The sequence below is a fragment of the Rhopalosiphum padi genome, chromosome 2, assembly GCF_020882245.1.
Source record: "Rhopalosiphum padi isolate XX-2018 chromosome 2, ASM2088224v1, whole genome shotgun sequence".
NCBI classification, from domain to species: domain Eukaryota; kingdom Metazoa; phylum Arthropoda; class Insecta; order Hemiptera; family Aphididae; genus Rhopalosiphum; species Rhopalosiphum padi.
Genome location: NC_083598.1, coordinates 72,399,310 through 72,423,407, shown reverse-complemented (window position 1 = coordinate 72,423,407; position 24,098 = coordinate 72,399,310). Strand labels below are relative to the sequence as shown.

General features: G+C 28.7%; 1 protein-coding gene and 1 long non-coding RNA gene across 4 annotated transcripts in view; both read right to left on the bottom strand.

Moving 5' to 3' along the window:
- LOC132921593 (uncharacterized) overlaps window positions 1-13,547 on the bottom strand; it is a 64,674-nt gene extending 51,127 nt beyond the window's left edge. For all 3 annotated transcript variants that reach the window (XM_060984697.1, XM_060984698.1, XM_060984699.1), the window contains exon 1: window positions 13,181-13,547. The gene's annotated coding sequence lies outside the window, so the exon portion shown is untranslated. The remainder of the gene's footprint in view (window positions 1-13,180) is intronic.
- A 6,312-nt stretch (window positions 13,548-19,859) lies between these two features.
- LOC132922749 (uncharacterized) lies at window positions 19,860-20,303 on the bottom strand. Its single transcript, XR_009661046.1, has 2 exons — window positions 20,184-20,303; window positions 19,860-20,101 (listed from the first exon to the last, which is right to left on the bottom strand). It is a non-coding gene; the product is annotated as an uncharacterized LOC132922749 (long non-coding RNA).
- Window positions 20,304-24,098: the final 3,795 nt, after the last annotated feature.

Sequence of the window (24,098 nt, the reverse complement as noted above, 5' to 3'; positions counted from 1 at the left end):
TAGAATAAATAACAAAAAAAAAATGGAGGGGCGTAAAATTTTATTTTTGGTTGATCAAACAATACAAAATTATAATTATTAATAATAAGAAATATAATCTACGTTAAAAGGTTTTTTTTTTTAAATTTAAAAATTAAGTAATTTAAAATGATTATGGTGGTTATTTCAATGATAATTAAAATTAACTATATGATATGTGCGATGTATATAATTCATATATTCATTATTCACCGTTGCTTTATATGTATATATAATTGTTAAATCGTGGTAGTCGTTCTATCGATCATCGTCAAATATTTCAACGATGACAATACACCACATATAATATAAAATATTATATATATTATATTATGCGATATAATGATAATACATATTATTATACTATAATCACATACCTATACGGATTGTTACAGTCCGTGACAATAAATTATTATTTTAGAAGTTCGTATCGGATTGCGTATAACGCATATGGGACGGTCGACTGTGGTATCTTCTCAAGGGTGTTTTTTTTTTTTAATATTAATAAAATATAAAGTCGAAAAACGAGAAATCATCTAATCTGGGCGGATTAAATAAGAAATCGACCGTTTATACTGGGCGTATGGCGGTCTATTTCTTATTCTGTCTCTCGTCTACACTCTCATCTCCGGCGACGGCATCGCATTTTTATAATATACATCACGCGAAATGTACGTGAAAATATAGCGGGCCGTAACTAAAACACTAAAAGTAACTGCTATTAAAATAATACATACGCCCATATATATATATATATATTATAAAATATACAAGCATTCACCTACACACATTACGAACTGGGTCGTCATAATTATTATCCACATAGCCACTGCTGTTACCTCCACCGGGGCCCGTGCAAAGGTTTCGCAATAAGTCCGGACAAAAGCGTCCGTCCGAATGTCACTGCAGCCAGCCGGCAACCAACCCGTCGTATCCATTATTAAACAACTCGTGTTTTATATTATACACTGCGGGGACGTTCGTCTGTATAACGGTCGTATATTATTATACATCAGCCCGGTTTACGTGCGCGTTGGTCTGATTTGCCGTTTACGCACGTCTGTGGTGAGAATGACGGAAGATGATGATATTGTCTGTACGTATGCGCGTGCGATAAGTCCATGTTATCGCAATAATAGTTAAATTCCGAAAACTTTGATTTATAATATCATCTTATTTGTATGTGCCCGCGCATATTCGTAGGTATTTCAGCAAAAATCGTGTTGATAATAATCGCATTTCGATCGGTTTATCCGAACGGTGATAAATATTATTTCACCCCGTTGATTTAAATCAAATATTGAAATGAAAATTCCTTATACCTAATAAATAAAATCCTTAATATATTTATGTACCGTAAACAGGTAGATGAAATTATTTTTTCCGAATTTTTGATTTAAGAATCACATACTTCAATGTAACTTTTGTTTTTAATATGAATAGTTGAGTGATTTATTTATACGAGTAGAAAAAAAATATGCGTATATAGGGAATACGACCGAAATAAAAGAGTTTGGGCTTAAAAAATGTCTTAACATATTATATATTACCCATACAACATCCACCACATACATATTAATAATATAATATAATGTATTTGTATACAATATAATATCTATAAGAAAAAAATGCGTCCATAAAATATGTTAAATATTATATTAACATAATGCTTCATTGGAGGAGAACTAAATCATCGTACCTACCTTTATAGTTCAAAATTGTACAAGTGGAATGTTTGAACATATCCATATTGACGTTATTTGCCGTATATAATATAGCTTAACGGTAAACAGAATTCGCGTTCAAAAGACTAATTTTTGAATAAAAATATCTTACGATTTTAAACCTATACCAGTGCGAGTGGTGCGGTTCAAAGGTAGGTAATCGAAAAAAAAATAGCAAACATGCTAAAAGCTGAAACACAATACATTTTATTCGATCGATCGTTATGCCGTAAATGTATCATTGTATGCGTATAATAATAATGATAATCCATTGGGCCGATGAGACGAACATCCCATAAATAATGTAAATAAAATAATCAAGTTGAATTGCCCCCCAAAAAAAAGCTGTGAAGTGTATATAGTGATATTTTACACTGTGGCAATTCAATATTTCACTTGCATAACACACGAGTATATTGTAATATATCGATTACCTATAAGGTAGATATATAATATTATGTAAGTACATTTTACGAGATTACTTTATATTACATTACACTGCGATGAGCTGTAAGGTATAAGTTACAATACTAAATTACCATGATGTGTATCAAAAATATTTAGTCAATATTATCGTTTTTTATAAAAATTTAAAAAATAAAAAGTAACATTTTTTTTTGCGTTGGCAAATTAATTAATTATTTAAACTTATATGATATAACTTGAGTACTATATCAGCATTCAGCATAATGTATGGGTATTTCCCGATCTCATTAAAACTTTATCGATTTTGCGAGATTAATCAGATAATGAAATGTATTGTGATGCTTCATTATTCAACCAAGAGGAAAAAGTTAAGAGGCGTCATTTAATGAAAAACAAAATATATTTTCAAATTATCTATCAAGTGTGATTTTTTCAAAAGTAAATAATTATTTTCTTGAAAAGTATAACATTTTTGGAAATTAATTTAATTTATTAATATTAAAAGACAACGATTAAAAGAAAAAATAATTAAATTTTATAATTTTTGTTATAATTGTTTATTATTGTCTATTTGAAATGATGCTTACATTTTTTTATTTACAATTTGAAGCAGAATCCTGAGAATTTCAATGTGTAAGAATCGATTTTTTTTACGAGTAGTTAATTAGTTTTAAGTATTTAAAGATCTAACGGATAAGATTGCCAACATTGTGTGGTGTAACACTTTGTCGCGTCAACATCAAAGCTTAAAATACTTTTAGTAATTTTAATTAATTAAACATTCGTTTTAAATTCAAATTTTATTCGTTGAAATCCACAAAAAAATATTTTTATTGAAATATGAAATTAGAAATACATAATTTCATGCAAAAAAAGAAAAGAATTTCTAAGTAATAAGTAATAACGTTAAAAAATAATGTAAAATGTTGTTTTGCTATGACTTTAAACCGCAGAAAAAAATATTTCACAAAACTTTATTAATACTTTTCGAGATAACGAGTGTCTACTGTTAAAACAACCACCCTGTATAATTGATTGGTACCATGCTATACACATAATACATTATGATTATTGATTACGAACACGAATGTTTTGAGACAAAGAACGCATTTGTAGAGTGCGATCACGATGGCATTTTATTAATACATTTGGAGAGTATTTTTAGATTTTAAAGGTTCCAACTTCTCTCAGGAACAATGATATATCCTTATTTCGAGTGTACAACAACAAACGTGTTCATTTTTTCGCGTTGATATATTATTTTATCCATTGATGTCCGTACGCCTTACACTGCAGAATACAGCTAGTACGCGTACCTGCATGTATACTATATATTTAGCACTCGTCTGAACGAAACATAATAATGGTTTTGTGTACGCAACGTGAGCGTGAACAGTTGTTTTACTTATTTTTTTTTCTCTTTTTTTCTCATTATTTATATATTATTTTGGCTTAAAATATCCTGTAGGTACATACAGATAATCGTTGTGGGTAATATATTATTTTCATAATTTATATTAGTATAATATTTTGATAAATTAATAATATAATATTAAAATAATTTATTTTAATATTATTAATTGTTTATAGATCATCTGATAAAAATTATACTAAGTGCTTATCGTTACGACTGTCATCAATTCAATTATTTAGATTATAATAACAATTTAATGGCATTCAGAACTACGGAAGTCTTAAATATATTTTATTATAACACCTGTAACGATAATTTCGTGGGGAATTGTGAGTCAAACAGTAACACATCATCATGCTGTAAAACCTGACCGAACTCCGAAGTTTATGGTGTACAGAAATTTGAAAGAAAATCAATAAGCATTACGATAATTACAAATGTATAACAATACACAAACGATCCAATGACCACTGAATGTTTCGAAGATGTTTATATTAATTATCAGATTGATAATTATTGTTAATTGTACATAATTTTCCACGATATACATAAAATCAAAGGATACGTAAATTCTTAAATCATTAATTAATAATTATGTACAGTACGTGGGTAGATAAAAATACGGTTTATACGCACCTATATAATACTATAAGTGTAATAAAAGAGGAAACTTTATATAGGAGGACCAAAGTTTAATTTTAAAATTGTACATTTAATATGCACCAGCTGAGACTTTATAATATATATATATACCTACTTCAGTGGGCTATTGTGTATCTGTTTTTCTAAATAATATTCGCTTTTTCCCTGCTGAAACTAATATAAGACTTTCTGCGCATCGCACCTGATGCGCGACTGCGAAAGAAATACTTGCATTGGTGTTGTTATTATTAAACGAAATATATAGGTAATAGGTATATTCTTCGGTTCATGCTGTCAAACAAGGTGAACGCTGTTATTACTACAGTTAAATGCCGACAGACGACGGAATGTTCACGAATTCCGATTAAAAAGGGAAAAAAGTTCCACGATATTGTCGTGAACGTCGATATTCGGATTCGAGTATAATCGACAACAATATATTACTATTTTATACAACAAAAATTTTACATTTTTACTGAATATCGTCTATGAAATCATACATAGTAAACATCAGTAATACATAATATGCGAATTTCTGTCTTTTGATAGTACGTTTATTCGAAGCAACAGAATTCATAGTCGGATTTAAAATGGTAATGGAAGTACCCATGCAGTGGGTGCAAGATTTTTAAAACGCATATAATTTAACAATATTGTCTATATAATATGAGTATGTCCTATAGTAACTAGACCTGCAGTAGTTTTCAACCGTTGGTGCATATTGTATTAGAAAAAAATTCCTTTTTACTGTAGTGTTTAGCAAAACTTTTCGATTTTTCGAACCAAAACCTAAAAGGTCCGCTACAGTTTGATTAAACACGATCACAGTGTATACGTGAATGCATTAGTATTTATCTACCAGACATATTATAATATACAATAATATCCGTATAATATTATAATATCAACAACAACAACAACAACAACAGCGGCTAGAATAGCGTATTTGCCGGCAGGACTAAATTAATCCCGGACATTTAAAATTCGCGTGAGTCGTGTGACAACGAAATAACAAACACGAACGGCAACCGCAGTACCGCACTATATTAATTATTATTATTATTATTGTATATAAAGCATCTGTGTGCACTGTGCCTACATTGCGATTGTATTATTATTTTTATTATTATTATTATTATGGGATTTCGCGGTGCACTGGCACAACAGGTACTAAACTCGAGGCAATTGTATTTTTTATTCGAGTTCACTCGGTGTATAAATAAAAAAATAAACAAAATAATACGTACATATTATTTAATTACGACTGAAATATGTTGAAAAAATACCACTCGTGTGCATAAGTGTACCAGAAAAATATATAGTTGCTGTAGTCTTCTTTGGTGTGTTGATTGTTGTCTGATTATTTGAATGCATTAATAAATTAAGTTTATAGTAAATTATATAAAGATATATAATATTATTTGATAAGTGTTGAGAAATTATAATTTTTAAATCTCAATATTCAGGAAATATTAAATTATTAGTGATTTTCTAACTAGTGTTTAACTGAAATACTGTGGCTTGAAATATGATCTCAAGTATTACATATTATTCATTATTAATTATTATTATTCATACTGAGTCGATGGAAATTGATTTCTGACTGTTTGATAATATGTGCCATCACTCGTTAATCAAGAATAATGTGTTTGCATTTTTTTTTTGCGTATTCCTGTAAAACAACTCCATTATATTTTATGGATTTAATGCACGGCTTTTATTGTCACCGCGGGTACTATATCATAATATTCAAATATTTATGTATAAATATATAATGTTAAAGTATAATAAAACAGTGACATTTTAAGCTTGTTATCAATTGAACACTTTAAAATATAAATGTTTCCCTAAACAGTAATGCACCTATTTTGCCTACACATTACGCCGTGTTAAAAATTTGTGATGTACGTGACCGCGTTGACTGCTGGTAACACGTCTGAACGCATTATAATAAAAAAATAAGCGGTGGTTATACTAAAACATTTTCAAATAATGACAAATTTGCTGTTTTTTCAAAATATGCGCGCACGCGCCCGTCAAAATAAAATACACGCACCGCGCTCAGTGGGACCTCCCCGGGTGTTTTTTATGTATGCATATTATAGGTTTATATATTATGTATACGTACGTTTACTTTTCCTCGCACAACGGCACTCAAACAATACCGAGTTCACCGAATATACACAATAGAATATATATACATAAATATATTTTTTGGCTCGTCGCCAAAAACAGTGACTGCAGATTTTCATCGATCGTCTTGGAAAAAGTCCCACCGTTTTCCTATCGAATTACGCGTTTCTGCGTAAATAAATAAATTTTCCCACCGCAGCGTCTCGATGAATTCACCTGCGGTTCTATTCAATATGGAATGAATATTATTATTCAATATACACACAAAAAAAAAAGAAAGGCAAATAGCATCTTTATTATTATAATACACGAAATGGCCTCCGGCAAGAGCTTCATGCAAGCCACGTCGATAAAAGCAATGCCAGCATACGAACCTTTCTTCCCTCGAAAAATAGAAAAAATAAATCTGAACAAGATACCAACCACTCAAATTGGGGGAAATCTTATCGTTTCGCTCGCCTCAGCTCATAATGTTTAAACTGGTATCGTAATTTGTATAACACATTTAAAAGATGGCATATGGCATGCGGATATTTCAAAAATGCATTGAATTCCGATAAATGCATTACCCAATAATAAATAAAACGAAAAATGTGAATTGTGATCGTGTGCTTTTAGTGACTGTGCATATAATGTACATAATATAACTAAAATCACTTTGGCAATAGATCTGCCGTTTTATGTCAAATTTAGAGGTTAGTTTTTGTCCCGAAGCATTGGAGAAACTCTACGGAAAATTTTTCCGCATTAAAAAAAAAAACTATTCCCAGACGTATTCGATAGTTTTTTCGAAACGACCGAACCCCGCCGATCGTCACCCCGTAAACTCATGCGCGTATACCTGCATAAAATAATATAATATAGATCATTATATTATATCGTATATTCTTCTATTCGGCACACGTCCCGACGAAAAAACAATCGTAATATGACGGATAAAGGACAAGGAAAAGGTTCTTACCTTATTCCAACTCTAAGTTGTCGTGACATAAGCCCTTAAGGAGCATTTACTCATATACGGACACGCACCAACCATATTTACGATACATATTATATAATATATTATATGGTCTTATATTTCGCACGTGTCACGTATACATATGACAGTGTGACATATACAGGATCGTGTGTGGAAGTCATGGCGACATATTTAAATGTAAATTTTCATTGGAGAATGAAATGTAGTCAAATCCCCTAAACACCACGCCTTACTATACATTTACTAGACTTACCGGGGGGTATATTATATAAATATTCAATGTATTTAAGTGCTTAGTACCTACATATTAATCAATTATCTGCAAGCGTCTCGTATGTTTTCGAATACAGTTGAACCGATGATATATATTGTTGTTGTTGTGTTTTCCACATTAGAATATCCATTGGCTTTTGTAACGGTCGTTCGTGCCAAAACAATAGTATAAAACCACACTGTCCGAACGCTCGAACGGAGGCTGCAGTATATAATATAAGTTTACTGCTAGTTCCGTTTTAAGGAATATGGCGTCTCTTACTTCAATTTTATTATAGCACAAAAATATTCTGAGAAGAGACCACTTAATTGTATTCCCTTTTTATTCATATAAAAACAAAAATTGTGAGTAATATTAAAAAAAAAAAAAAAACCTTTAGCATTAAATTAAATTTACTGTTTTCAGTCATTGTGATATCTTTTTTGCATTGTCTCGACAAAAGTCTTTATTCTATGAACGAGATTGTACTAAAATAATTAATAAGTACAAATAAAACATTTAAAACTGTAAAAATGAAATGCAATAATATTAAAATAATTCAATAGTTACAAGTTAGGTTTTATTTTAAATATAAACGGAAACATATCATTTGGTATACGTGCATGTATTCTACATTTTAAAGTAATACGAGCACAATGGTAATATATAATCATGCACGGTGCAATGCATAACCGATTTCGGTATATTGGTATTTATTGTTGGTATAAATGGTTTAATTGTGTATGCATCATCAATCATCATCACTGTGGAAATAATAGCATTGAAAATGTTCATATATTATTAATCATATTAAATAATTATTAGTGCTTCTTTAAAAGTATTATAAGTTAGAAGAATATAAAGCTTTAAAGTGTTCCGCGGAAACTGTCTATTTTTGTCACTCTCCGGTATGCGATACAGACCTACTTACTGTATAATGTATGGATGTAAGATATATATATATATATATTTACAATTCCGTTAAAAAATCAACAAATTCAAAATGTAAATCTTTTTTTATTTACACGTATATTTTTTATCAAGTGGTTATTAAAATGCGCCCTGTAGTGTAAATCCGATTAGTTTTAAATATTAAAAGTAAAAGAATATTCTCATTCTTTATATTTTATATTTATTTAATAAATATATACTCTAAATGTATATACATATATATATATTAAATTAGTATACTAGAGTTGTAGAGTCAGTCGTCAGAATATATATATTTATATAGGTAAAAAACTTGACTTTTTTCATTGTTTGTTTAAAAGTGCACATAAAATGTAGTAATAAAAAATATTAATATGTATATATTTTCAAAAAAACTGACTAAACTAACTTGACGTTAGTGATAATAATATAAAAAGTAATTTAATTTATTTTGTTCTCTTCAAAACTAGCTCTTTAAAAACGTTTTGTAAACTGATACCACCGTACAATGTGAAAGTTCAATAAATAATATTATTAAATTTGAAGTGTTCAAGGGAAAAAAATAATATTTGTACGGTTTTTATAAAATTAATAAATGTAAACATTTATAGTGAATATGACAAGGACTTTCAAACTTTACGGATGTTATCTTAAGAAAACTCACTTTTCGTGTTTCGAGGTAAATGAAATTGAGTTTGTCTATGGAAAAATAATTAGTCGACGAACATAAATAATTGAATCTTCTATATTTTGTGTAAAATGTGATTAAAATCTATCGAAACGGGTAATACACTAATCCATGCGCAACGATAATAATGTTACGTCATAAATCAGAATATTATTTATTGTAGATCGGTTACAGAAAAACAAAAAGGTTTCGATAAACTTGCACATTACAAGTTTTCACCTTCCACAGAACTCCCTAGCGTGTTATTAATCATCTAACCTCGTAATTATGATATATTTTTAATTAGGCACCCGTTACACAATCCTAACTAAAATCGTGCGTTTTCTCGAATCTCCGTGTTATGTAATATTTATTTTCTTTCGAGAAAAAAAACTATTATTACAGTTTGAAAACTCCCGTTTAATGAAAAGAAAAAAAACCCTTTAAAACGATCGAAATTATACAACACAATATTACTGCACAAATCGGCGATAAATGCGCACCACTGATCTTCATCGGGTCTGCGGCGTTGCTTTTGACAGCGCACAAACGTTTCAAACTTTCAATTATTTCGGTGACTACGTATTATATAATAATAATATATACAAGCGCGCGCGTTATTATTAACACACTTATGGTAAGCGGTGGCGATCAAAGGAATTCTAAACCGGACGAATACACAGTGTAATATATTATTATAATGTGTATATATATATAAATATATTGTTATATAGGTGCGACGTACTAATCCAATATCGTTTTAATAATAATAAACCGTCAGAACGCAGTTCGACATATTTTATAATTACGTGATATAACGTGCCGGCATGTGGTTACGATGAGGAGGCGGTGTTGGTGGTGGTGGTGAGCTTTTGCGTTGCATAACGTAATAAATAATTATATATCGATGGGTCCTTGCCCGTTCGCCGCCGCTTATTATGTACAACGTAAATGTATAATTATATTAATATTACGTATAAATAATACCCTTCCGCTGCAGCAGCAGCAGTTCACCCGTGGTACACGGAAGAACCTGTGCCCGGGCCTGGGCACAAAGTGTGAGATTTAAATGATTATTGGGGAAACCTTAAAAACGGGAAATCGGAAAACGCACGACTATAAATATCTATAATTTATTATTACGTCGATTTACTGCATAATAATGTACCGCGATATAATATAACGAGAAATGGCGAATGACAAACGGAATATATAAGCTTGTTTCATGTTATTATGCGAAACCGTTTTTCTGCGAAGTGTTATTATTTTCGTCGTCGAAAACATCAATATACCGTAATAGTGCTAAAAACGTATCGATAATAATAAACCTTCACGCGCACACTTATTACAATGCACGCGTGTGATCGTAGTTTCCTTTTATAGTACGAAAAAAGAAATAATATTATATATTATTATATCGACTCGGAGACAAAAATAAAATAACACCGCACACACAATATACTAGTACACTCTTGTACGTAGATATTGAACATAAAACGTATTTATTTGACATTAGCTTTGTATAAACATACTTCGTATAGTATAATTATATTATTTTATGGCCTCTCTCTCGAATGTGTTATATATTGTATTATGTATTTACACGTTATTCTGATACAAATAATAAAGAATCTCGTTCGAATTTCACGATACACATAACACAAATCCACGTACACCGTAGACATACTCCGTCCAACTAAATATATTAATTATTTCGATTTCGTTGACCTCATTTTTTTCAAGTTAAGTGAGCATTTAACAATTTAATCGATTTTCGCGTCGTGATGTTTTAGAGTAATTTATCAAATTTTATTCGGCGCGTTAGAAAAACGAAATTAATATTGACAGTATATATAAATAAAATAACAATGTAGATATATGTTATATATATCATCGTTATACGTTTTAGGGACAAATAAATGTACGCTGTAAAATATATTATACATATTTTAATATAGTGCTTTCGCCTTTCGGCTATAATTTTTAATCGGATTATTTTTTGCGAGATGACAAACCCTAACAGAGGAAATATTCAGATTATTTTCAAAACAAAACTACTTAGCATGCGCATAATTAACTAAAACACCCTAGGAAGTATAAATATAATTTCTGTTCTCAATTACTAATATTACGTACAAATAATACGACATTTATTGATTACAAATAATGAATTTCTCTACAAAAAAGTGAAAAATCCAAATCTAAATTGAAAGTATAATATATATATATATATATTCTAACAGTTTTCATTTATTTATTTTGCTAAAAATTCCTCATTTGTATCAGTTTGTAATGTTTGTATGTCATTGTTTAATTTGTGTATACAATTGATAAATAATCTTATTATATAATTAATTCGTTTAAACATTTAAAATTTTATTTTTAAGGAATTACAAAATTGTTAATAGTTAATATTTTTAAGTAAATGCACTATATTCTTGAAAATATATGAGATATAATGAGAGTCAACCAGTTGAAAAATGTATGGTATATCCATTTTTTCAAAATCAGTACATTAATATTTTACATATAGTTTTCTTATTACTTAAAAAAACCATTATACTTGAAATGTATACATTATATTTGTATAGTTTTTAATTCATAAAATCAACTAAGCAAACGATTTAGTTACGTAAAATGTGTCATTAATAATATTTAATACTTATCCAAAGGTATATTACAAATGTATATTTAATTTTAACGAGGAAAAATTGTTCTCCTTATACGTAATAAATTAATGTATAGTATTGAATGAGCGATATTTATGTACAATTCTTTAAAATTGAAAAATATTTTTTGTATAAATTGCAGTAACGTACTAACGTCGTAGTATATTATTGGTGATGGTCAATGAATATTGATTATATAAACTGATAAAATGATATGAAGACAATTGAAAAAATTGTATGTGTTTAAGAAAATTCAATACATTTATAATAATGTTGAGTGGACACTGATGTCAATATTTTTTTTTTGTCGAGTAAATTTATTGGTTGATTTTTTTTATATCGGTTAAATAATATCTATTATAAAAATCAACTTACGACTCGCCAATAGTTATAGCACTTTACACTCTTGTATTTATATACCCACGTCATGATCGCACCGAGACAGTGTGATCGTGAAAATTATAGAACAATTTATCATATCAATACGTAAACATAAAACATAAAACGAAAACAAAAAAAAAATAAACTATGAAATATTAACTTTTTCCGATCTATAACCCACCACACGTTTTACAGCTATACGGAAACGGTAATTAAATGAATGTATACCTATTATCAACCACCGTATACATTCATAATATAGCATTGTGTATGTATGAATAATATCTATTATGTAACGGTTATTTTTATAAAGTTATTATGATCAATCATAGTGGCCGAAAACACCTCAAAAATCAATTAGATGGCTGATTTGAGGACAACGGTAACGCTATATTTGTTATTACTTATATAAACAAATTAACAAACGCATTAACAACTTACAGGAACAAGAAAATAACTTTTCTTTAAGCTGGGGGGGTTAAATTTCAACAGAGAAACGATGGATTAGTGTTGTAATGATCGTGCGTATAGGACGATTATATTGCACTTCATAACTTGTTTTGCGTTGCACTATTATAAATTCCTACGTAATGGTGGGACAAGAAAACATAATAATACATGCCACCGATCCTCGTAGTATGATAAAACCCCAAATTATCTTCCTCAGGAGTGTGTGTCACAGAATGAATATACACGATTTCATAATATATTATACACGATAAATATGCGCGTATTTAAGATGTTCTAAAAATCGACGAGTCATTTGCAAGGAAAGGGCGCCAAAAAACATGTTTAAAATCATAATATATTATGTTAATGATTATTTTATAAACATTATTGACTTTATTAATACGTTTAATAACGATAATATTGTAACACAGTTCACAATATTTCTGTTGTACTACAGAAATAATATAGTAATAATTTAAAAAAAGTGCACTCACCGAAACGGACGCTGACCGCGTGTGGCAGTGGGTTTCGGACGGTGAAAACAACAAGTGGCGTTTGCAACTATGCGTTACGGGGCGCAAAGTGACGGTGATAGCAGTCGTCGGGTTCATAAGCATCACCAGCACCAATGGCGCACTGAAGACTCACCATTGGTACAAATAATGTCAATTATTATTTTGTTCGACTGCGGTCAAATGCCGAAGACGCTTTGTCGACGTGCACAGCTCGATAATATATATATATAAATATTATATATACATCGAAAACCAAGACGACGACGACGAACACGACGACAATGGTGCAGAGTCCTGTCTGTCCGTCCTGCCGCCGACAATGGTCCGCCAAAACTGATTCCCTGGCACACGACAACGGCGACGGTTCGTGCAGTGAGCACCGGCGGCGAGACCATCGGCACCAACCCCGTCCGCCCCGTTCTGCCGCCCTCGACCACCCCTCCCGCCGAAACGCGGTCCGCGTCAGCCTCGACTTTCCGTATATACACTACCATGCGCCCTCGCGCAGCTCCAATCCAGCCACCCCCAGCCACAAACATCCCCCCCGCTAACGCCACGCGAGTGATGCTGAGCGCCCGGCGCGCTGCACGTCGTCCGCGAATAGGAGGCAGCTATGTTTAGGATTTTCCATTCGTTGCACACCCTCTCTCGTCATCCGAGCGCCGACATCGCGCCGCCGTCCGGTTATTATAAATATATGCGGTAATAACTCGGCAGAGTAATATTAATACCGGAAACTTCTTCCGCGTGTTCATACATTTTTTTTCTTCGTATTTTCCGGTTTTTTCGTCGTTGTGTCACTTTTTTTTTTTTGAACAGGTCCTCTGTTCCGGATTCAGTGCTGAGTACGTGACGGTTGGACGATGCAAATAAACCTATGTTTATGTACTATCATATAGATATTCGAGAGAAGCACCTCAGTCTGTAGGCGTGTAAAGGCGTAGGAATGACGGGGAAGCGTGCTCTGTGAGAAATATATTATTATGGTTATGATAAAACATTTTAATCCTTGATAGAAAAATATATTAATTATTAATTAAGATTATGCATACATACATACGTATATGTGTGTGACAGGTGGTCGACAATTTAATTGGATATTATATAATATCATGTAAATGTCCGGCTCGGATAGTTTTCGTATTTGACCGAATGCGTCGAATAAAGATTTCAGCTATACGACCGTTGTGGCGTATTTACGTGATCTAAATGTCTGTAACCAACTATGCCGAACAAAAGAAACAATAATAATAAAGTATATGAATGTGCAAAAAAAGTATTTCGAATAATAAATTTATTTTTATACCCATTCAGAAATGATTTAAAAATATACAAATGCATCAGCCTTCTCCCCTATTCATTCCATTTCTCATCCGGAAATACGACGCGTATACTGCAATGCTGTTATAATATATGTATATATGTTTTATGATTATCGTGCATGCTATATTATTAACAACGTTTTCCAGACAAACCATCACGCTGTATCCGGGACCGAAAAGCATCAAATAGGACGTGCCAATAATATTTAATACACGTGCCGTATAATTGTTTAGATTTTGTAACAGTGTCCTATAAACATACATATTGTGCTGTGGTGTTATAAACGCGTTGCCGTCATCGTGTACACAAAATTTAATGTATTTTTGTAATCGCAATAATAAATAATTTATTAATGTTAGTTATTTCCAATAAATTGGTTCGTTTTATTTTATTTTTGACATAACACGTTGGTCATTGTTATCACTATAATAAGGAACACAAATATATTAAATTGGCTGTAAGTTTGGTGCCCATAAATATATTGAAACCCCGATGTGTATTATTAGCAACCTTTACACATCCAATTTATCTGGATACTAAGCCACTTATTTAACCCTTATACACTACAATTGGTTTATAGACCCTAAAATAATTAGTCATGAATATAAATATACCCGTCCACACTTTACAAGTGTACTCAATAGAGTAATATGAGATACCAATGTGTATTGCTCTATTGTGAATATAACAAAAGCAATCTCGATTATAGAGTAATTAAAAATGTAGCATCATTAAAATATTTTTAAAAGAAAGTGCTGGATATTGAAGTTGGTGATCCCCAGAGACTGGAATTTTTGCTATTAAAAGCAATTAAATAATATCATAACATAAAAAAAAAAAAAAAAACGATTTTGTGTGGAGCTTAGTTTGGCCATAAATTATCAACAATTTTACAACAATTATTTTGGAAATAATTTAAGAAAATTGAAAAATGATCTTTTACCAAATTAATATTTTATTTAAAATCAATAATCCCATGGTGTTAAATTTTCTGAATAATTATATATAAGACCCTTAATAAAATATCATTATGAAATACAGTCTATATTCAACAGTTCTATCTAATCTTTATGACTAATCAACTACTAACTAGCCCATTAGATATATTAAACAATAAAACGATTAAAAAAAAAAAAAAATCACTAAGATTATCCTTTAATAGTTCAGATTCTGGTTTTTGCAAAGTACACGTCATATGCAAACTACATTAAATTACATTTTAAAATACTTGAGTTATATTTTATCATCTAAGAAGTATCCTAATTTATTTTTTATAGATTAGATCTACCCTCTTTTATTGCAAATTATTTACATATAATTATTGTTTTGAGAACGCTGATACTTTTAAATTTAAATTTAAATAAGTAAGTTTTGAGTTATTGAACTTTTTTTATGGAGAATAATTAAAAATCATTAATAATATGGTTTTTACATCAAACATCAAATGTATGAAGTAACCAATCTAGTATTTATTATACTCATACAAATTTTACAAACATAAAATGAAAATGTTAAAATATTTATGCTAATTAGCAATTAACATAATGTTTCAATCATGATTATCATTATATCTTTAAACATATTATCATGAATTATGATCCTTAGTACATTAGATTTAAAACTTCAGAGACTTCTCGTTTGAACGAACATTTACATTTATTTATTTTTATACCAGAAAGATTAAATCACTGAAAAAATGCATGTGAAATCCCAGAAATTATCTTATTTTAATACATGTTGTTATTAATAAACACATAGAAATTCAAAATCATAAGTAAAAGAAGAAATTTAAATAATAAGTTAAATAGTAGTAGAAAGTTATAATTTAGGTTTTTTAACATGATTTATATATATATATATATATTTTGTTACATCGTATACAAGCTATTAGGTAATGTATTCTTTGAACAGACATAGATTAAACATAAATATATTTTAAAAATATACAGTAAAAACAGTTAGGTTTTCTTTTAGAAAAAATATGTTTGTCTAGACTACATCAATTCTTAAATAGCATTAAAAACCTAAGTACATATTTAAAAAAATAGCATTGATCGTACTTATAAATTTCAAAAATAAGAATTTTTATAAGTGCATTATTAAAGATAAAAAATGAGGTGGATGGGTAATCATGCATGGCAAATTACTTTGTATAACATGTAAGTATGTAACATGTATCTTGTAATGTATCGTAATATTGAAATACATACGTTAAATCATTCGACATTTACACTAAGCAGTAGAAGTGGACACATCGTTCTGATTGTTCATATGCGTGTAATATTTTTGTATAAAAATATCTATTTTTTTTTCTAAATTTATTCTACTATATAAAACATTTAAAATATGACATCATTAATATATATCAATATGTATTAAATAAAAATAAGTAATGTGTTTTGATAAAAGACGATTAATTAATTGATCCATTTTCTACAACATATAATATTATCGTAAGATACTAATATCGTATGTTAATAATTATTCTTATTACTTATATACTAAAACTACAAAATAAAAAACCGAATATTGAAAAATGTATTTTTCGAGCAAAAAATTTTTGAAAATGCCAGTAAAATCGGTGATAAATAAATACGTTAACACTCAGCAGCCGTAGACTTTGTTATCATTTCCATACCTATTCAGTTCGCTAATCCATTGGACATAATCGTTCAGTTCTAACTAGCACGTTATATCAACTATTATTAATTTAATTACGTTAAAACAGTATTCGCTTTTAACACGCTTTACTAATCAATATTATTTCTATAACACAAATATTGAAAAACAAATTGTAATAGAAATATTCAAATGTGTTTTCATAATGCACATTCCATAGGGTTTGGTAATTAGTATTTACGATATTATGTGTATTATGTGTGTATCACTCACATACAGAAGCTTATAATCGTTTAAAAGCGTACAATTTTCTGATTTAACCGGCAAAATGGTATTTTTTTTTTTTTTTATAAATCATTGGTTTCCATCTTCTAATAAAATATCATACGTACATATTAATTATTATTATTATTATTATTATTATAACCTAGATTCGTATATTCCAATTATAGTGATATTTTTTTCATCGTATTTTTTGTAATTAATTCTAATATCGATTCATTATCTTCAGTCATATTTTTTAAATATAAATGTAGTATTCTTTGCACAGTTAACACACACATCGTGAGACGATAAAAATATGCGTACATATTATGCATACACAATACACTAGGAAATGTGGTTTTAAAAAAATGATTCAAAATAACGAAAACTTTATACAGTAGCATGTGAATAACGCTTTTGAAATAATGTACCTATATTATTGCTGATCATCGTCAATCAGCTGACTTATTAGTGTTGAGTCTTGGCATTTGAATGCATTTGAAATATTGGAACTATGACCATACAATTATTATTATCATAAAAAAAAAATCAATACGTTTATTAATGTGAGTCAACAAAGGCAAACTCTTCGTGTATCAATATTTGTAATTGAACAAACTTGATCACTCTTTCGTCTCTAGATCAAACCTCAGATATACCGATGCTTTCTGTCTAAAACAATTATGATGTATATAATATTACCTATGTAGTCGTAGTGTGTAATTGATATCAGTTGTTGACGCCTACGAATGCATCACACAATAACATTATTAACGCAGAAGTTTCTCCAGTTTTAAACGGAATGATAGAATCTTTGGGATATATGCTTTCAAAACCTTGAGCGTAAAATAACGTTCGAGACGCTTTTCGGGTATTGTATTTCACTGTACAAATTAAAACAAAAATAAGTTTACCAGTGGAAGTAAAGTGCATCGTCAGAGAACTTCACGTATTCAATACAGCACGCGCAAGTATAAAACATTTTGAAATAGTGTAGACGGACACGCGTCGTAAATAATAAAATCTTAAATCGAAACGACCGCGACGATGAACAATGTTTTTTTTTAACGTTCGCCATTTATAAAACAATATTCCGTATATAAATAAATATATATATATATCGTATTATAGATACTTAAGTATATATTAGTTTATAACGTAAGGTTTTTATCGTTTTGTCATTCGAAAACGACCACAATATTTTTTTAGGTATTTCAACTAAAAACTGAATTATTACATAAGTATATGAATTATATATTTAAAATAAAATACTTAATACTTTAGTAGCACTACTTAAACTATAAACAAAATTTTTCTTATTAAAAGTAAAAATAGAAAAATTCTGGCTACATATATTATTATTTTTTTTTCATTGATTTAAAATTCATAATTTTAACTTTAATTTAAATGATTTTTAAGCTTTTTGAGTTTTTATAATAAAAAATATTTGACACGTTCAATTTTTGAATTTTTTTTTAAAAATCTCAATAAAAAAATGTTCTTCTGTCAATAAGTTTGAAAATTGAATACAAAGTTCTTCATATGTTTTGTTTAGTCAATTACACATATTAAAAATACCTTAAATACATATTATATAGGTATGATTTTTTTCTCTTTATAAGCATATGAAATTCAAGCTTTGATAAAATTAGTCAGTCATAAATATTTACAAATCATTTGTATTTAAAAACGTATATACTGTTCGTTTTTTCAGTATTTATACCAAAAACTCGAAAATAATTTCAAAATAGTGAAAATTCCAGATAAATAACTCATAATAGAACCAAAAAATTTTAAAAGCTTACAAACGTAATTTTTATGGATTTTATATTTAAAATTTGACAAAACTCAATTTATAAACGAAGAATAACAATTTTAAAATAAATAAATATATAATAATAATTAATAGCAATATATGATAATAGACCGATAGAACCGTCTTCGCTCAGAATCGTTCTTTATTTGCAACAATTTATCATTGACTTCAAATTTAACACATAAATTACCTACACTAATCTACTCAATACTCAATGAAGAGGTAAAACTCATACTGTACGGGAGAACAGTAACTTACTTTCCACCCATTTAATATACTTATATAACTCAAAAAAACCTGAAATTAGTAAGAAAAAGTCTATAATATTACAAATAATGTGAAACTACTTACTTATTATTTTTAAAATTAAAAAAATTCGACACGTCATAATATAATAATCATAATCATAAAACAAGCAGTATTTGTTTGTATTTAAAATATTATTACTTTAATGGACAATAATTTATGGGAAAAAAAATAATTATAATTATCGATAAATAATATATTTTTTGATAAATATTATATTTGTATTCATAAAGTTTAATGTTTGTCTTTCGCTATATTACTATATACAAACCAGTAATAACAATTTGCGGGTAATGACAACATCGTTAATAATAAAAATAATGTCTTCACTAAATACACACATTATATTGCTATCACATACCCTATCTATATAGTATGACCATGTTTGCATTCTATTTACACAAAACGACTATTAAATTATTTCATCACAGGCACACACTATAATGCTCTCTTCGTACATGGAACTACTAAAAGTCACGTGTTTTCTTTTCAGGCTGATTCGTTTGCGATGTATAGTATGACCCATTTACGCGGATGAATGTGTTCTTTTGAAATGCCATTTCCACGGATAGCTGAAAAATGTTAAGCAATAAATTGTTTAACGTTTAAGTATTCAAAAAACTATTAATATTACAGTATTGCATATATTATTACCGTAACCAAACAAAAGTTTAAAAAGCAAATGACATGTATACATGAACATACGCATTTCGTAAAAGAGTAAACATTGAATATGCACCGACCTAAAAGGACGCAATGAAGTCTTTTTGCACGGCACCGATTCAAATAGGAGAGTATAAGATATAAGTGCATTTTTTTGCACTGCGTACTGTTTTCGCATTATTTACATTTACAATCTACATACAATACACGTTTGTTTGAACATTTAAGTATAACTTGCGATTACATTCAGAAACTATGTTTGATAACATTGTAATATGAAAATGCTTTTAGCATATTATACAATATTGTCTAATATGATTTAATAATACATAGACACAAAGTATACTATTTTTCAGACGAAACCCATAACTTATGTATTATTGTTGTTAGAAATGCATACAGCAAATTAACAATTTATAGAAATTAAATAATTGTTTAAAAACTCCTGACTTCTGAGAAGCCTAAAAACAGGTTTAAATGTTTTTTTTTTTAAATTTTAACTCATTCTATTTTCTTTGAAATCTTTTTTCCGAATCATTTAAATATCATGTAAGTACTTAACTCAGGCGCGAATTAAAACAATTTTTAACGAAGAATAATAACAAAAAGTATAAATCTTAAAATGATTAATATAATAAACTTTAAGTACGGCAAAGACGTGCAAAGACGTGTTCTATGTGTAACGACCTAACAATTCATATTATCAAGACTAGGTTCATAATATCATTATTATTGTTATTGATGGTGATTCTAACTTTTACCAACTACACTGTAGTAGTTTTGTATAATCATCACTATACTCATTGTTTTAGTTTCTAGAACAACTGAAATTCACATTTGTTTGAAAACTTTTACTAAACGTATTCAAACAGAATTTAAATGTGTGATATTACTGATATTATTCAGTAAAAACAATAGGTCACGGTCGCTTATTATTATGCACGTTGAAAACTGTAAAACGTAATTACCTTAAATTATCAGCTTATCGAATTAAACATCAAACATCTCATCCTAATTTGAATACGCAACGATCACTATAGTTTCTGTATAGGATAGTAATTAGTAAGTATTCGTTTATACAGTTAAACATTTTATATGTTATGTTATTTGGATGGTTATTTAAATACAGTTTTTATGGTTGAAATAGTATAACTATTGCGAAAAATCGTATGCAAAGTTGTGAAATTATTTAAAAAAAAATTTCAAAAATCCAATTAAGTATTACATTATATTTTTTCAAAAAAAATATTCTCATACTATTTTATCTTCGTTAAATTGATTCAAATTATTGTACACAGTGTGTATTTTATTTAGAAACCAAACGTTTGTTCAATACATCAACCTAACATTACTATCTACTTTATTTTCATTAAAATCTCGACATCACCGGTTTAAAATAGGGCACATTAAAGTAGGTTTTTATTCGAAACTATATATTTAAAGTACATTCAATTCTTTATTTGTTTGCTGCTTTTTTTTTTAGATTTCTACGAAAACACATTTACTAGAAACGTTAAGTGATATACTTTTGAACTTTATGGTATTGTGTATAAACCATGATATTGATTAGTTCAATGATATTTTTCAGTACCGTAACTTTAACTGTAGACCTGATTCAAGATGATATAAATAATTATTTCATAGATATTCAATCTACATTCTACATGTATATTGTCGATAAAAAAAAATCATAATTATAATATGATGTATTCACCTACTCCATATTAATTAGTAATGTACTACAAAGTAGAAATGTATAAACCACCTCTTAAAATTATATACAATTTTACCAATTAATAAACTATGACACACCTACATATAAAATGCACAAAATATTATAATAAATAATGAAATTCTATCAACAACGCTGTCTCTAATTTTTACAATAGAAACAAAATTATACTAATTAACTATACAATTACTGTCTAGTATATTCGCAAACTGTTTTCAACTTTAAAATAAACAATTATTACTTATCATCATGCTTGCAGGGTTATGCTAACAAAACAAGAAATACTATAGAACAAAAATGTTGTACTTGCATCTTAATAAAAGCCTCTAATACACAATACAAATGTGGAATATAATAATAAGAACACATTTTACTTAGGACGGTTCACGTCCACGCCGTCCAAAGGCTAATTATATAATAGTAAATATAACATAAAGTAGAATTGTTAAATGTACGTAATTATTAAATGAACTTATAGGTTGTCTTTACAAGTAGTCTAAAAATAAAAATAGGTGTACCCGGTAGTTCAGCATAATTTATGATATCTTCCAAATAATTTATTTTTGAATTTCAAATATTGTTGGAGCAGTGCACAATATATAAATACCGAGGGAGGTGAGTAATTTGTTGAGCAATTTGTCACCGCAATGTATAATATAATTTGAATTGTTAATTAAGTAACCAATGATAATTGTGGTTGAAATTTATTCAGTTATCAATGATTTTTATCACAGATTTCACTGAAGGATTGGAAAGTGTCTATATGATATCATTCCAGCATGTTTTTCATCACTTAATTTAATAAGTACCTACTTTCAAACCGCCTCTAAATTACCCGCAAGTGTGGCGCGCGTATGGTAAAGCTGGTTGATTTGCTTGAAGTAGTATAAAACTGTAGTAAATAGTAATATACGCAGTTATCGACAAAAATACTCAATAAGTCTTATTAAATGTTTTAAGCATTGCTTTTATCATCTAAAATATTAATAAATTTCAATAAAATAAATATAAATTTGTTTGATAATTAAAAATAAATTGTATAAATATTAAAATTAAGACTAAACAAATTATTTTCGTCATTAATTTTGAAAATGTATTGTCTATGTATTTCTTTAAATTATAGATTTAACTATAATAAAATCTAATCTAAGCTTATTTTTCAACAATAATAATGTACATACAAGACTACTTGAATGGTTAGAAATGTTGATTTTTCTTCACAATCACCGTCTGACTTATTTACTTCGTGAAAACAAAGTAGTTTTTATTTTCATTAAAAGTCATTAAAAGTACAATATACTGCATTACTGGTTACAATTTACTGTATTACTGCATATAGTACAGCCTTGCTTGAAGTCCTAAATTAATAATAAAAATAAAAATCCTCTTATGCACGATTTATTGAAACCGTGTTTAAATATTCACGTATTATCTATACTAATCATCCAATCCTATTTCCGTACTGGCTATCAACCATAACTAAGCAAAAGTGCTTACTAAGTTGTAATCATATAAGTTGTTCGATTATATTGCTCATTATCGTCAAGTCTCGACGGTATCGTAATATTATAACATATAACAACTGAAATAGTCAAAGTTCTGACCGCATTAAGTCAATAAACAATTACTGGCTATAATTGCTTTATCAAAGGCGCCTCTTATATAATAAATAATAATAATAATAATAATTAGCAGTTATATTAAATATGTAGAAATCCAAATAGCATAGTAGGTATTTCAATCGGAAAACTTGTTTGTTTTTTGGCACGATTTTTTCGTTTGAAAACCGTCACTCAACAGTAATTTATAACAATATAACACCGCTAGCGATTAAAGATATTATTATACTACAATTTTTCGCGCGTAACAATCAGACGGTATATACATTTAAATCAGTAACATTTAACTGCTGACAGCCGTTCCCGGTGTACTATTCAAACTATTTTATTTGTAGGTAACAGCTAACAATAAACTATGAACGAAAATACAAACTCGGCATCGTTCTTTTTCTCTTTAAAAACATAATACCGACATGCCTAATTCGCACGTAACATTCGATTTCGTGATTAAATAAGTCTATGCTTGTTCATATTATTTAAGTGTGTAATGTATATCTTTAAAATTCATGCGCAGTGTTTAAATTACATTATAAACGATACACTAGGACAAAAGCA